The sequence below is a fragment of the Canis lupus genome, chromosome 35 (genome assembly GCF_003254725.2).
Source record: "Canis lupus dingo isolate Sandy chromosome 35, ASM325472v2, whole genome shotgun sequence".
NCBI lineage: Eukaryota > Metazoa > Chordata > Mammalia > Carnivora > Canidae > Canis > Canis lupus.
In genome coordinates, this window is record NC_064277.1 from 6,514,954 (window position 1) to 6,530,624 (window position 15,671).

The window sequence follows — 15,671 nt, forward strand, 5'->3', positions numbered from 1 at the left end:
GAAAGAGCCACAGATATATTGGCCCTTTTCTTTCTTTCTTTCTTTCTTTCTTTCTTTCTTTCTTTCTTTCTTTCTTTCTTTCTTTCTTTTTCTTTCTTTCTTCTTCTTCTTCTTCTTCTTTTCTTTCTTTCTTTTCTTTCTTTCTTTCTTTTCTTTCTTTCTTTCTTTTCTTTCTTTCTTTCTTTCTTTCTTTCTTTCTTTCTTTCTTTCTTCTTTTTCCTTCCTTCCTTTCTTTCTTTTTTCTTTCTTCTTTTCTTCTTTCTTTCTTTCTTTCTTTCTTTCTTTCTTTCTTTCTTTCTTTCTTCTTTCTTTCTTTTCTTCTCCTTCCTTCTTTCTTTTTTCTTTTTCTCTTCCTTTTTCTTTTCTTCTTTCTTTCCTCCATTTTCATTTGTTAAATAGTTTTTATATTTAAGTTGTCTGTTATGGAGCATAATTTCTTTATTGAGTTATAATCAACAAATAATATTGTAATATATTTAAAATGTACCATGTGATGACTTGATATACACATATGTAGACACTGTGCAAAGGTTCACACCATCGAGTTTTAAGTAATCCATCTATCACTTCACATACTTGCCTCTTTTTTTTTTTTTGTAGGACAGTTACATTTTACTATCCCAACAGATTTCAACTGTATCAAACAGTGTTATCAACTACAACCACCATGTTATACATTAGATCTCCAGACCTTATGCATCTTATAACTGACTATCTGTACCCATTGACTAACTTCTCCCTATTTCTCTCTTTCCCTAGCCCTTAGCAATCACCATCTATTCTACTCTCAGTTTCTATGTGTTTGATTTTTTTTTCTGGATTCCATACATAAGTGATACTATATGGTATTGCTCTTTCTTTGTCTGGCTTATTTCACTTAGTGTACTGCCCATTGGGTCCATCCATGTTCCCACAAATGAAAGGATTTCCCTTTTTTTTTTTAAAGGCCAATATTCCGTTGTATGTATACATACCACAGTTACTTTATCCATCCACCTGTTGTCCGATGCTTAGGTTGTTTCCTTACCTTGCTACTGAGAATAACGCTGCAGTGGACCTGGGGATATGAATATCTCCTAAAATAGTGATTTCACTTCCTTTGTGTATGTATCCAGAAGTAGGAGTGCTGGATCATATGGTAGTTCTATTTTTAATTTCTTAAGGAATCCCCATGCTGTTTTTCATAGTGGCTGCACCAGTTTACGAGAATTCCCTTTTCTCCATATCTTTACCAACACTTGTTATCTCCTTTTTTTCTTTTCTTTTTTTATGATTTTTATTTATTTATTTATGAGAGACACAAAAAGAGAGGCAGAGACTTAGGTAGAGGGAGAAGCAAGCTCCCCATTGGGATCCTGATGCAGGACTCGATCTCAGGACTCTGGGATCATGACCTGAACCAAAGGCAGACACTCAACTACTGAGCCACCCAGGTGCCCCTGTTATCTCCTTTTGATAATAATATCCTGACAGGTGTGAAGTGATAGCTCATTGTGGCTTCAATTTGCATTTCTGATGATGGGTGATGTTGAGCACTTTTTCGTGTACTTGTTGGCCATTTCTATGTGTTCTTTGGAAAAATGTTTTCTTGTGGTTTTTTTTTTGGAAAAATGTTTATTCAAATTCATATCCTGTTTTTAATTTTTTTGTATTGAGTTTTATGAATTTCTTGCATATTTTGGATATAACTCCCATCTCGAATACATTGTTTGCAAATATTTTCTTCCATTCCACAGGTTGATTTTTATTTTTGGTAATCATTTCCTTTGTTGTAAAGACAGTTTTTATTTTATTTTATTTTTATTTATTTATTTATTTTTTATTGGAGTTCAATTTGCCAACATATAGCATAACACCCAGTGCTCATCCCGCCAAGTGCCCCCCCTCAGTGCCCATCACCCAGTCACCCCAACCCCCCACCCACTTCCCCTTCTACTACCCCTTGTTCATTTCCCAGAGTTAGGTGTCTCTAATGTTTTGTCACCCTAACTGATATTTGCACTCATTTTCTCTCCTTTCCCTTTATTCCCTTTCACTAATGTTTATATTCCCCAAATGAATGAGACCATATAATGTTTGTCCTTCTCCGATTGACTTATTTCATTTCGCAGAGGAAGACATAGACATGGCCAACAAGCACATGAGAAAATGCTCCGCATCATTGGCCATCGGGGAAATACAAGTCAAAACCACAATGAGATACCACCTCACACCACTGAGAATGGGGAAAATTAATAAGACAGGAAACAACAAATGTTGGAGAGGATGTAGAGAAAGAGAGAAAGGGGTACCATCTTGCACTGTTGGTGGGCATGTGAACTGGTGCAGCCACTCTGGAAAACTGTGTGGAGGTTCCTCAAAGAGTTAAAAATAGACCTGCCCTACGACCCAGCAATTGCACCGCTGGGGATTTACCCCAAAGATTCAGATGCAATGAAACGCCGGGACACCTGCACCCCGACGTTTCTAGCAGCAATGGCCACAATAGCCAAACTGTGGAAGGAGCCTCGGTGTCCATCGAAAGCTGAATGGATAAAGAGGATATGGTATATGTACACAATGGAATATTACTCAGCCATTATAAAGACATTTTTTAGCTTGGTGTAGTCCCACCCATTTGTTTTTGCTTTTATTGCCTTTAGTTTTAGTGTCAAATCCAAAAAATAATTGGCAAGACTGATGCCAAGGAGCTCATCCCTTATATTTTCTTCTAGGAGTTTTGCAGTCTCTTGTCTTATATTCAAGTATATAATCCACTTTGAGTTGACTCTTGTGTATGTTGTATGATAGAGGTCTTGTTTCATTCTTTTACATATCAATACCAATTCTCCCAACACTATTTATTGAAGAGACTGTCTTTTCCCCATTGTATATTCTTCGCTCCTTTGTTGAAAATTAATTGACTGTATACACATGGGTTTAATTTTGGATTATTCTGTCCCATTGATCTATGTATCTATTTTTATGCCATCTTTCCTCCTTCTTTCCTTTCTTTTTCTTCCTTTCTTCCTTTTCCTCCAAAAGTCAGTACCTCAGAAGCCTTCACCCTCAGTACCTCATAATGTAATCATATTTGGGGATAAAATTGTTAAAGTGGTGATTAAGTTCAAATGAGGCTGTTTGGTTGGGACCTAATCCAAAACAATTGGTGTCCTTATAAGAAGGGGAAGAGACACCAGAGATTCATGCACACAGAGACAAAAACATGTGAAGACAAAGCAAGTGGGTGTCATCTGCAAGTCAAGGAGAGAGGCCTACCCAGGAGAAATTAACTATGCTTACGTCTTGCCTCCGACTTCCAGCCTCCAGAGCTGTGTGTTTCTGTTGTTTTGTTCTGGATGCCCAGGCTTTCTCCCTGGTTCCCACCTAACAACCTACACTAATATTTCAGCGGCTAGAAATGTACCATACAAGCCCCTGTTGAAATACAATTTAAGAAATGAAGTTTTTACCAAGGCCCTTCTCCAACAAAATTGAGAATGCAAAAAGAAGGGGATAATGGATTTGGGATAGGCAGTATAAGTGTAAGGCAAAGAGAAATGCTTTCATCTAGAATGTTCTATTAATTTTTTTAGAGGATATGAGATGTGAGCTAGATCTAGAGGGAAACATGAAGGAAAGGGGAGTCTATATAGAGGGGTCATCACGGCAAAGACAGAAGATCAGAGAACATAAATTGGGTGAGAGCCAGTGAGGTGAAGGCTTAGGGCGAACAAGCCAACGAGGAAAGGTACTAGGAGATTAGTCAGAACATGGAGGTCGGGGGACTAGCTGGAGAGTACGTTACTTTTCTAGGGCTGTCACAGAAAATACTGAGTGGCTTAAACAACATCAATACATTTCCTCACATTTCTGGACACTGAAAGTTTGAGATCAAGGTGTCAGTAGGGTTGGTTTCTTCCTTATCTGTAGATGGCTGTTTTCTCCCTGTGTCTTCACACGGTCTTCCCTCTGTGTGTGTCTATATCCTAGACTCCTGTTGTTATGAGGAAACCAGTCCTATTGGATTAGGCTCACCCCTAAGGAGCCCATCCTAATTTCCTTTTTAAAAGCTCTCTCCAAAGACAGTCACAGGCTGAGGTATTGGGAGTTAGGATTTCAACATATGAATTTGAGGGGAACAGGGAGGGGACACAGTTCAGCTCATAACCAAGAAGATCTTAAAGTCTCAGTTTGGGAGTTTACATTTTCTTTTCTCTGTAATAGGGAGAGAGTAGAGGTTTTTGCGCAGGGTAAAATATTATCTGAGTAATTGTTTGTCAGCGAGCTAGCCTTCTTTTGGCATCGCGTAGGATGTATTGGCAGAAAGGAAACCCGAGAGCGACTATGGCTTCATTGTAGGCAAGAGGTAGTGATGATCTGATTTAGGACAGTAGAAATAGAAATGCAAATAGGAGGAAATGGGCAAAGAGGTCAATTCTAGAGAATAACCAGGACCTGGTGACTAATTTGATATAGAGTTGAGGATAAGGGAAAAGTCAAAGGCCATCTCCAGGTTTCTGAGGCCAGATGATGGAGTGGTGGGGGCCACACTCCCTGAGATGGGAATACAAAAGGAGAAGCAGATTGGGGCGACGTGAGGGAGGGTGAGTTCAGTTTTGGGGCCTGATGGTGGTTTCAAGATGTGTGTATGATACCAGAGTGGAGTTGCTGCAAAAGCAACTGATGTATCAGTCCATAGCTTGGTCCTCACCAAGAGTCATGTTTTCAATGGCAGGTTGTCCTGAGGCAAACTTTTGAGCAGGAAAATTTATCACTGAGGTCTTTTCACTTCCCTTCCTGTCATCTCCCCTAATCCCTGGGTCCCAGGCCCACATGTTCCCAAATTGCCTCTCTTCTTCCCAAATGCAGATGTCCTTACACTTAATCAGACCCTGTGGATTCTGAGTCCTATAGAAGGACAGAATGATGATGTCCCAAAGAAGTACTAGCTTGTCCTAAGAGATCCATGGCTGGTGGCATTTCAGGCACCGTCAACGTGAGGAGATGGATTTCAGCCTCTGTCTGGGAAGCATTTTGACTAAAGATGCCTTCCCAGGGCTCCTGGAATCATAGTATGCCCTCAGCCTTCTCAAAGGATTCTGAACCTAGAAATCATACTTTTGACCGCCTACTTATGCCTGCTTCTAACAAAATGCCTTCAACTCTAAAATTTGTATTTGAAAATCAAGAATCACATGCATGGGATTTGCATACGTAAAAATGGGTTTGTATCATACTTGCAAACTTGACTTTCCTGAAGTAGTAGACAACCAGATGGGCCCCTCACTCGGGGGGAAGGGTCATCAACTCTACCGTTCCACTGGCATTATTTAATGGATGAATTATCTTTCTGTTTGCTGCTGAAGAGTTCTCCAGAGTGCTCTTCTTATTAAGATTAGCTGCAGGCCAATGTTTGTCCAATTTTAGGTTGCATGACAGCACCACGAAGAAATGGATACCTATTTCAAGTTTGTTAAGGTCTGTACTTTGGTGAAGAAAGGCATGCATTCTATCCAAAGATGAATTCCCTCTTTCCTCTGGGCTTCTATTTCCTTTGAGTAGTGTCACATGGATTAGTTCCTGGGCTGCCCACTCCACTTCTGGGTCTGTCATTGCTGCAGTAATGCCAGGCTTTCAGCTTACTGAAGGTCTCTCATGGCAGCACACTACCTGGTGATCATGCTTCCTGACACACAGGGGACACAATGATCTCTACCCTCCTACAGGTCTCCCCAAGAAATGAGCTTGCTTGCAGTCAGTCGTCCCTGCCCAGGACATAGCTTGAAGTTGGGCCAGAAACACTTTTATTCCTGCAACAGAGAAGGAAGGAAGTGAAGAAAGGGCAGGGAACCAGAAGAGCAGGTGCACAGGGCAACCCAGGTACAACAGCAAAGGGCTGTTGAGGAGACTTGGTACAATAAAGTCCCCCTCTTTTTCTCCAGGGTCTCTTTCTTTTTCTCTAACAAGTTGTGTTTCTGACAGCCTTCACTTCAAAGCTGGTAGGAGTGACCACTCCTTTTATCATTACCAAGTCTGACTGGCTGACCAAGAGCTGCATTTGCAAGTTCACCTCTTTTTAGCTGTGGATCATCTGCAGTGAGATGATACCAACTGCCCAGTGATTTCCACATGGTCATTCCCCACTGAGCCCCAGGATCCTCACCCTGGCAAGCAGGTCAGTGTCTTAATTCCCTTTTTCTGGTTTCAGATGATGTTTAATTTGGAAGTATTGTATTGTTTCCCCCTTTTCATTCAGGATTGGGCATTTTAGTGTAGACAGCTCTACTTCTTTTAGCCAGAATGAGAAAAATCCTATGGCTCTCAAGCTCAGATTTGCTGCTAAATTAATATACCAAGGTGTCTTTTTTTTTTAATAGACAACATGATTCTGGGAAAAGATCATTGTATTCTCAGTCTCTACACTGTCTAGTACAGTGGTGATTAGCCTAATGTTTTCATTTAATTTTAAATTAATTAAAAAAAATTAAAATCCAGTTCCTCAGTTACACTAGCCACATACCAAGTACTCAATGGTCACATGCAGCTAGCAGCTACCTTGTTGAACAAGAACATATAGAACATTTCCAACTTTGCAAAAAAGTTCTACTAGATTGTTTCTAAATAACCACTGTCTCAACTCTTCTATTGCTGACCATTGGTTATGAAATGTAACTATTTCTTTGCCCTATGGCCCTTACCACATACTTGGATTTGGTCTAATGACAAAAGATCACTGGTTACAGGATGTGTTTCATTTGTATTGCTGTATTTTTATTCTATTCTATTTTCATTCAATTAATTAACATATAGCGTATTATTAGTTTCAGAGGTAGAGTTCAGTGATTCATCAGTTACATGTAACACCCAGTGCTCATTACGTCATGTGCCCTCCTTAATAATGCCCGTCACCCAGTTACCCCATCCTCCCCCCCAACTTCCCTCCAGCAACTCTCTGTTTCCTATGGTTAAAAGTCTCTTTTGGGGGCAACCTGGGTGGCTCAGTGGTTTAACGCCGCCTTCAGCCCAGAGCCTGATCCTGGAGACCCGGGATCGAGTCCCCCCCTTCAGGCTCCCTGCATAGAGTCTGCTTCTCCCTCTGCCTGTGTCTCTGGCTCCCTCTCTCTCTCTCTCTTTCTGTCTCTCTCTGTCTCTCATGAATAAATAAATAAAATATTTTTTAAAAAAAGGTCTTTTGGCTTATCTCCCTCTCTGATTTCATCTTGTTTTATTTTTCCCTCCCTTCCTCTATGCTCCTCTGTTTTGTTTTTTAAATTCCACACATAAGTAAAATCATATGAAAATTGTCCTTCTCTTATTGACTTATTTTGCCTAGCAGAATAAATGGCAAGATTTAATTTTTTGATGACTGAGTAATATTCCTATCTGAATTGCTATTATTAGTTGATTCACAGTAATATATCTGCCAGGTTTGTGCCTGATTTCCTTATTTATTATTTCACAGATACAATCTGCTTGTGTACTTAATAGAACTTATTTCTAAGCTGTATTCTTCTCCCTTGTTCTTGATACTCAGTCATTTATTATTCATTCATTCACCAGATACTTGCAGAGGGTATATATATTCTCCATGCTTAGAGAGTATGGTGTGTTAAGTACAGACAATATAACATTACGATTAACTGGGTCTCTGGCATCCACTTTCTAGTGCCATTCGTTATTATCCCATAAAGATGACAAACATATGAACCTCCTGGAGTTATGAAAATGAAATAGTCAAAAACATGTATAGTTTTTAACAAGGCTATCATATAGCAATGGTCAAAAATGTTATTTTAATCATCAATCTATTTACTTTCATTATTGTTATTAAGGGGTGATGTTTAAAGTTTAAAAATATGAAAGAATTCCTGTCTGACCTTATTCTCTGTGCTGTCTTGTCGTTTCTGGACAATCATTCTGCAAAGGAAATGAAGGGGAAGGCCTGGGATTGTGGTTAGTGTGAGTGTGTAGTTTCTTGCTAAAACAATCATTTTTTGCAGTTGCTGCAGTGTGGTGAAATTTCCTGTTCGTTGTTTCACTGCTTTTCCTCCATAAAGAAAAACTATGAATAAGCTGAATAGTAAGCAAGCAAATAAGAAATTAGATTCTGAAAATGCTTGCTCTTCTTTTATAAAAGAATGGAGCCTATTCTAGAACAACAAACCAAGATGAAGATAATTGAGTTTGCCTTGCTCCCTCAATCTCATTCCCTACTTTAAAAAAATATGTTTATTTATTGAGAGAGAGAGAAAGAGAGAGCATGAAATGGGGGGGGGGAGCATAGGGCAAGAGAGAGAAAGAATGGCAAGCAGACTCCATGCTGAGCAGGAGCCCAATGTGGGGCTTGATCTCAAGACCTTGAGATCATGACTTGAGCTGAAATCAAGAGTTGGCCGCTTAACCGACTACACCACTCAGGCCCCCCTCATTCCCTTTTAAAGTGGTTTCATTATAGCAAGAATAAAATTGGTGATGAAAAATAACACCACTTTTATTCATTGGGAGTACTTTGCATGTAGTAGAAATCCTTCAAAGAATTCAAAACATTTAAAGAACTAGCTTCTGTCTAAAACCTGTACACATATGTGGCAGGAAGTCACGTTAATGGGTGGGTTCACATTAAAGGAACTCTTTGGTGTACCAAAGTTACCTTTACGTCATCTCTACCTGTTCTTGCCTTTACTGGCTGCAGTATGAGCCATCTGAGCCACCCATTTTCATGCAATTACTCTTTAGATCTTCTCAGGTACCTTACAGGTCAAACTCCCTGCTTCCTTTGGCACTGCTAACCACCTCACTCCTTGAAAATGTATCCTCAATATTTACAGCTTAGTTTCTCAGCCTGTTCCTCAGAAATCTCTACATTGGAGCGTATAGGGATGTAGTCCTATTAAAATTTAATAGTATTTCGAATAAGGACCTTACTCATATGCTATTCATATTTTTGGATGCTGTTGAAGTTTAGAAGGTTACTTAATGTGATGGATTACACAATGAAGACAATAAGAAATCAACAGATTGGAACAATAAACCAATTGCAAAATCTTCATCTTTGGTGCCTCCAAAACAATGCCAGATTGAGCACGGAGAAAAAGAGACGTGGGTTAAGAGCAATGTAAGATGGCTGTAAGTTTATTAAGGAAAATTATATAAGTTAAGTTGGGAGTATATTAAGAGAAGTTTGGGAAATAGAACAAGGGAGTCTGACTCTTTTTATTGATGAATGAGAAAATGATTGATATAATAGTCATGAAATATCTAGGGAGTGTGTGTCTGGCACAGACTATGTGCTCAATGTCAGACAATTTTCTTCTTTTCCTTGCTGGCTAGACTACAGCTAGTGCTTTGTGGACTTTTCTGGGATGTGCGTGTACTTTATGATGGGCATTGACATTAAGAGCTCTCAGAGGGAGGAGGGAGGAGTTAGAAGTCCATATGATGTGCTGTATGGACGTACCATGTCTTTCCTCAAATCTGTGTAGATTGTCTAAGGACAGTCTGATGTAGTGCCTTCCCAGAATGGCAAGGACTAATGTTTATCCTGGAAGGGTCAGCCTCCAGCTCTGCTACCACCAAGCTGTAATATTAGGATTAAAATGAGTGGCCTTTGGACTGGCTGTCTTCCATTACTGGCATGTCCTGATCTTTTCAGTAAGTGTAGACCACAAGTTCCATGAAAAGTGGAGGTTGTAATTGTCTTTTATACTCCTGAATCCCACATTCAACATGACATTTGGCACAGAGTAACCACTCAAAGAATGATGTGTTGAGATGAAGACTATTTCTCTCCATAAACATGTGTGTTCCCTATGATTAAGCCCTTCCCATCTTTCACTGCTATCTCACTCACTCTGATATTTATTTTTTTTAATATTGATTTATTTGAGAGGGAGGGAGAGAGAGAGAACACATGGGTGAGCAGGGAGAGGTGCATAGAGAGAGGGAGAGGAAGAACTTCAAGCAGACTCCCCACTGAGCACAGAGCCCAACAAGGGGCTCGGTCTCATGACCCTGAGATCATGACCTGAGCTGAACTCAAGAGTCAGATACTTAAGCCACACAGGTGCCCCTCCTTCTGATAATTCATTCCTTCATTTGGTCTCAACTTTCATCTCTCTATGAGGAAGGTGCCTAAGGTTTGACACTTCTTGCCAGACCCATATTTCTAATTCCCTGCTAGGCATTTAATTGGAAATCTCATTATCTCTTCAATCTCTTCAATCTTAAATTACTAAATTCAAGCTCCCATCTTACCCTCCAGGCAAGCCTTCCCTCTGATTTCCCTGTTTCAGTACTGATTCAACCACTTATTCAATCACCTAGCTTCTCAATAATGATCCATAAGCATTTGGTATTGTGAACAAGAGATAAACAGTGTAGCTTGTCATCAGCCAAAATGGGCCCAATCAAAGCTAGTCTGTAAGACTTGCATAGATAAGGCATAAGCCTAGTTTATGAGCCATCTGTTGGGGGTGTTTTATAGAAGACATGACCACCAGTTGACCTGTGAGCTGGATGCCAGCAATTGAGTCTCCTCACCCTCTCTCCTGTCCCAGGAATGTGCAATCTGCTTGCCTTTCGCATTCCCAGAAACTACCCAAGGGCATAACCTTGAGATAGTGATGTAGTGTTGAGACCATCTAGATAATATACATGATTGAACCCAGTTAAGTTCTCTTTGCAAACTTTTAAAATTTGGCAGCCTGGTGTGGAAATCTACTCATCCTGCAGCCACTCAAGACAAGCCTCATATGTAAGTTCCCTTGCTTATTAAATCTGCCACCTACCAACCTCTTTTTTTTATTTTTTTATTTTTTTATTTTTTTTCGTCTCTTGCCCTCCCTGCACTGAACCTGGTTTCAGATTTTACATAGGAAGCTCCTCAGGAGGTTATGAACTAACATCATCACAGGCAAGGGAGAAGCTAATTTTGGTCAAATATGAATTTCTATGTCAACTTAATGAATAAATTCATGATTATCACTTTCTCATTAATAATAAAGGAATGCAAGCTAGTTCCATCAAGGAACTGGAGACCTAGGAGAGTTAATGGTCAACTACAATCTGAATCCAAATGCCTGAAGACCAGGAGAGCCAATGTCAGAAGTTCCAGTCTTAGGGCAGAAGAGAGATGTTGCAACTTAAAGGTAGTCAGGCAGGATGAATTATCTCCTACCCAAGAGAGAGCAGTCTTTTTGTTCTGTTCAGGCCTTCAACAGTTTGGATGAGGCTCACACATTGTGGAGGGCAATCTGTTTTATTTAGTCTACAAATTCAAATGTTAATCTCATCCAGAAATACCCTCACTGACATACCCGGAATAATGTTTGACCAAATACCTGGGCACCCAGTAACCCAATCAAGTGGACATATAAAAGTGGCTATCACACTTTGTAGAGTGACATTTAACCCTTGTTCATATTTTGGCAATGAAGAGGAGTCCTTTGTTCCATGGGGTACCCACTCCATGGTGGAGTAGCAGCCTGCTTAAGCAGATATTTAGCTATTCTGTCATGTTTATCCTAAGGAAATGACCTCACCTCAGTAGTTTCATTGGTCCAATGAGGCAGTTGCACTAGATGATACTAAGGCTCTGTCTTTGCCTATCTATCCAGGAATCCTCTCTTCTTGCCCTGCTCCCCTTCCACATGACAAATTTCCAAATCCCCACAGGCAGCATTCAAATCTCCCTTTAGTCTCTTTATCAGCTTTTCTACAGCTCCTTGGCACCTCTGAGAGTTTTATAAAGCATTCCCTTCATAGCACCATCATAAAATATCTAGCAGGAACTGACTTGAGGGTGAGGCAGCTCACCAGGCTCCAGGGGAGGGCAGAGGCAGCACCCTGCCCTGGGATGTCTGTGTACTACTTCTTGCATCCCAAGAGGCAGGGCAAGGGAGTCCCCAGCAGGGATGCTCCCACTTCGCTGCAGATAGAATGCACAGCCAGCCTCAGAAAAAAAAGACACTAGTGACTCCAAAGAGGAGAAAATAAGCATCTTGTTAGAAAACAGAGAACCAGGTCTGGGATATATTGCTGAACCCAGAACAAAGAAGCAGAGAAGCACCAACATTTTCCTTGGAGAGGAGTCTCTGGCAGCCTTACCACTCTCTCCCTACAGACTGAGGTCCTGCTAAAGATTTGCCCTTGACTGCTTGTGCCCTTCTGCCTGAGTTTTTTTCTAAATAAGAATGTGAAATAGTTCTCTTTTTCCTAGAACCATGGTCTCTGAAGACTCCAGTAAGAGATTAGCTTTAATTTTGGTCATTACCATGCTCTGGATTAGTCAGTTATTAGCTGGACACCCCATTTGGCAGAAAGACTTAGAGGATTTTTGACTTAGAGGATGATCGAGAATATTTCCTATCTAAAATTCTCAAATATACAGCTTATAATTACATTTCATTGTTTGGCTCTTAAAGGTTTTTTTAATTTTTTTAGTTTTCTGAGGGATCTTTTGAAAGATATTCATTTCTTAAAGGGATCAGACTGTAAACCATTGTCATTGCACTCCTTAATTATCAGTGAGTGTCTATCCTAGGGGTTAGCTGGTATTCAGGTTGGTGGTACTACATTTGTGTTGGGCTGCACATACAGAAGATAGTTATCTCCTGTTGGTGTGTGTTGTTTCCATGAAAGACAGTATTTCCTGATTTTCCAATTACTTAAGGACAATTAGAACACCCTAAGGCCAGTTGTTTGCCAACTGTTCAATTGGTATAGATAGGACCCATATCGGATGCTCTGTAGAAATTAAGGACCATGTATCTACTCTCCTGAGTCTTCTACACTAAGAATTTGCTAATACATTTTTATTAAATTAAGCAGAATCAATATATGAACCCGAATTTCTCTGTTCCTATCTTAGCCAGGGGTACAATTCAACATGGCCTGTGTTCCTTTCAGTAATTCGTTTAATATTTACTTGGCTGCCACATGCCAGGTACTGGACTTGGAGTATTTAAGGAGTGAAGGCAAGTAACAGGTAATCATGACACTGTGTGAGGAGAACTGTGTTAGGGGAGGTGTGGGCAAGGATAACTCCTATCATCTCAGCAAGGTCAAAGCTAGTCTGATTGTTTATAGTGAAGGGTTTATTCTGATTGGTCAGAAGAGGAGAAGGCAACCTGGCTAGTAGGGAGGGACAGCTGATAAGATCTAGAGGAGTCTTCCAGCATTTGATTTAAAGCTATGCAACCCTACCACTTGCACCTTTTGACTGACCCTCTGATATCTTACCTGCTGGGCACATCTCTGTCCTTCTTGTTCCTGCCACTGCTGGCCTCCTCTCCAGGGTCTTTAAACCTGTCCCCCACCCCCTACCCAAACCCACCACTGATCCGTCCCAGCACTTCCTCCCCAACAGCCACACATAGCCATTCATATCTGGTGTAGCATGTTTTGTCCTCAGAGCATATTTCAGAAGCCTGGAGCTTCTTGGCAGACTTCTACTCCAGTTGGAGGGAGGTACAGAGAAAGGTCCCTGGAATGGGGGGTGGGGGCGAGAATTTAAATTGTTGCCCCATCTGTCAGAGCTGTGTGAATTTGGGAAGATCATATAACATCTTTGAAAAATGAGGATAATAATGTCTATCTTGAAAGGGATTAAATGATGTCATGGTATAAAATAGTTTGTAAGCATTAAAAATCTTACAGAATGTAAGGGTCTCACCTCAGCCCTTAGGAAGATTATGTGGCCTGAAGCTCCACACCTGTGCATTGGTCTTATTTCAGTTCTGTTCATCATCAAATGGCTGAAAGGTTTTGAAACTGGCAAACTCTGATTGCCTATTGGCTATTTCCATAGGAATGTCCCACAGCTACCCCTTGAATCACGCTGGCTTACTCCTACTTCCTGCCTAAGACTTAAGTACTTCTCTTGCAAGTGCTTCCTGGCATTTCCCCCTCCCTTTGTCTAATTTAAGACTGAATCCCATGCTCCTCCTGGGCATGCTGATGGCAGCCAGAGCATGCCTCTATTAAAGCACACATGTGGCACTGATTTTCTGAGCTGTTCCCCTCTATGAATCTTCAGTAAACAGTAAATCCCTAATAAATATTTCTGGAGCAAATGAATGAATGGAATTCCAGACTCATTTCTAACATGTAAATTTTCTGCTTTCTTTGAAGAGATTGTCGACATAAAATGACCACAGACATTCCATTCTCCAAAGTAGAACTGCTGCTCATCTTCATGGTAGATGCTGGCCTGGTGATGGCTTGTATGCAATAAGATGCAGGGAAGGAAGCCCAGGCATGGGTGATCTCCCTCACACAATCCTTTATTACAATATTCCTCTATTGCATGCTTGGATTCTGTGGAGATGCAGACAAATGGTATAACCAAAACTCATTAAAAAAAAAAAAGTACTATAGTACTTTAAGAGATTCACGTTGGAATGGTTGGAGTGTAGAGACCTCACAGGATATGTATATAATGTAATATTTGAATATCTGGACTTTGGAGTCCAACAGACATGAACTCAAACTTTAGCTGTTTCTCATCAACTACATGATCTTAGGCAACTTTCTTAAACTTTCTGGGCCTCATCTTCCTCATCTTTATAGGCTTTGTATTCCTCACACATTTGTGCTGAGGGTTAAAATAGATAATGCATGTCAGCAATTAGCACAGTCTCTGGCACCTAGAAAGTGCCCAGTATTTGCCAGTTCTTGCTTTGGTGTCATTATTTTCATCATTAGGAAGTCACCCCTTTCATCCTCTTGTCAGCTATCCATGAATATCTCTCTAGTTTAATGGATGTCAAGGGTAGCAAGGGTAGCAAAACTCCATGAGATTTTTAGTGTCTCTGATAACATTTGAAAATTTGTGTCTCTTGGTGAATAGAGTTATTCTCCAAAAAAAAAAAAAAATCCAAATTCTTTACCCATCATCAAACCAATAATGCTTCTAAAAGCATTCAATCAGGGCAGCCCCAGTGGCACAGCAGTTTAGCGCTGCCTGCAGCCTGGGGTGTGATCCTGGAGACCCAGGATCGAATCCCACGTTGGGGCTCCCTGCATGGAGCCTGCTTCTCCCTCAGCATGTGTCTCTGCCTCTCTCTCTCTGTCTGAATGAATAAATAAAGAAAATTTTAAAAAAGCATTCAATCATATCTCAGTGTCTTATGGACAAAATAATTCCGAACATTTATTCTTTTCTCTCTTCAGTGTCCAGCCACTTAGCTGGTGCCTCTTGCCTTCCATAGCAACATGTACTCGGCAGGACAACCATATTCTACTCTAGGTAGCTGCTATGCATATCTCTTGCTTTTCTGATCAGGTCTGTTTCCATGGAAACAGAAAATTTTACTCTCTTTTCCTGATTTCCTACTATTGCAGGACATATGGGTCAGGGGAAGGAATTCCTATTTCACTTTTTCTTGATGTGATTAGATAGCCAGGCTATGGTGCATTACCACAGTTAAGTGGCTCTCTTGTATCTATCTCCAAAACGAACCTGTTTACAGATGTGGACCATATCTTGATCTCTCAATATCAGTCATAAAACCAACTATATACCCTACAGGTGCTTGGAAATGTATGGTGAGTTAATGAATGAGTGAATGAATAGACAATTAAGAAAGCCAGCAATGTGAGTTGTACTAACCATGAGTCTCACTAGTTCTGGACGTCAGGGAAAAAACCTTTAAGCTTCTCTGAAAAAAGAAAATACTTTTCATTCTATA

General features: G+C 40.4%; 1 long non-coding RNA gene across 1 annotated transcript in view; it reads left to right on the forward strand.

The window, feature by feature from the left end:
- Positions 1–5,851: 5,851 nt before the first annotated feature.
- The window catches only part of LOC112658829 (uncharacterized), a 67,966-nt gene continuing 58,146 nt past the window's right edge, over positions 5,852–15,671 (forward strand). Inside the window, exon 1 of the long non-coding RNA XR_003135992.3 lies at positions 5,852–6,157. This is a non-coding gene — a long non-coding RNA (uncharacterized LOC112658829). The remainder of the gene's footprint in view (positions 6,158–15,671) is intronic.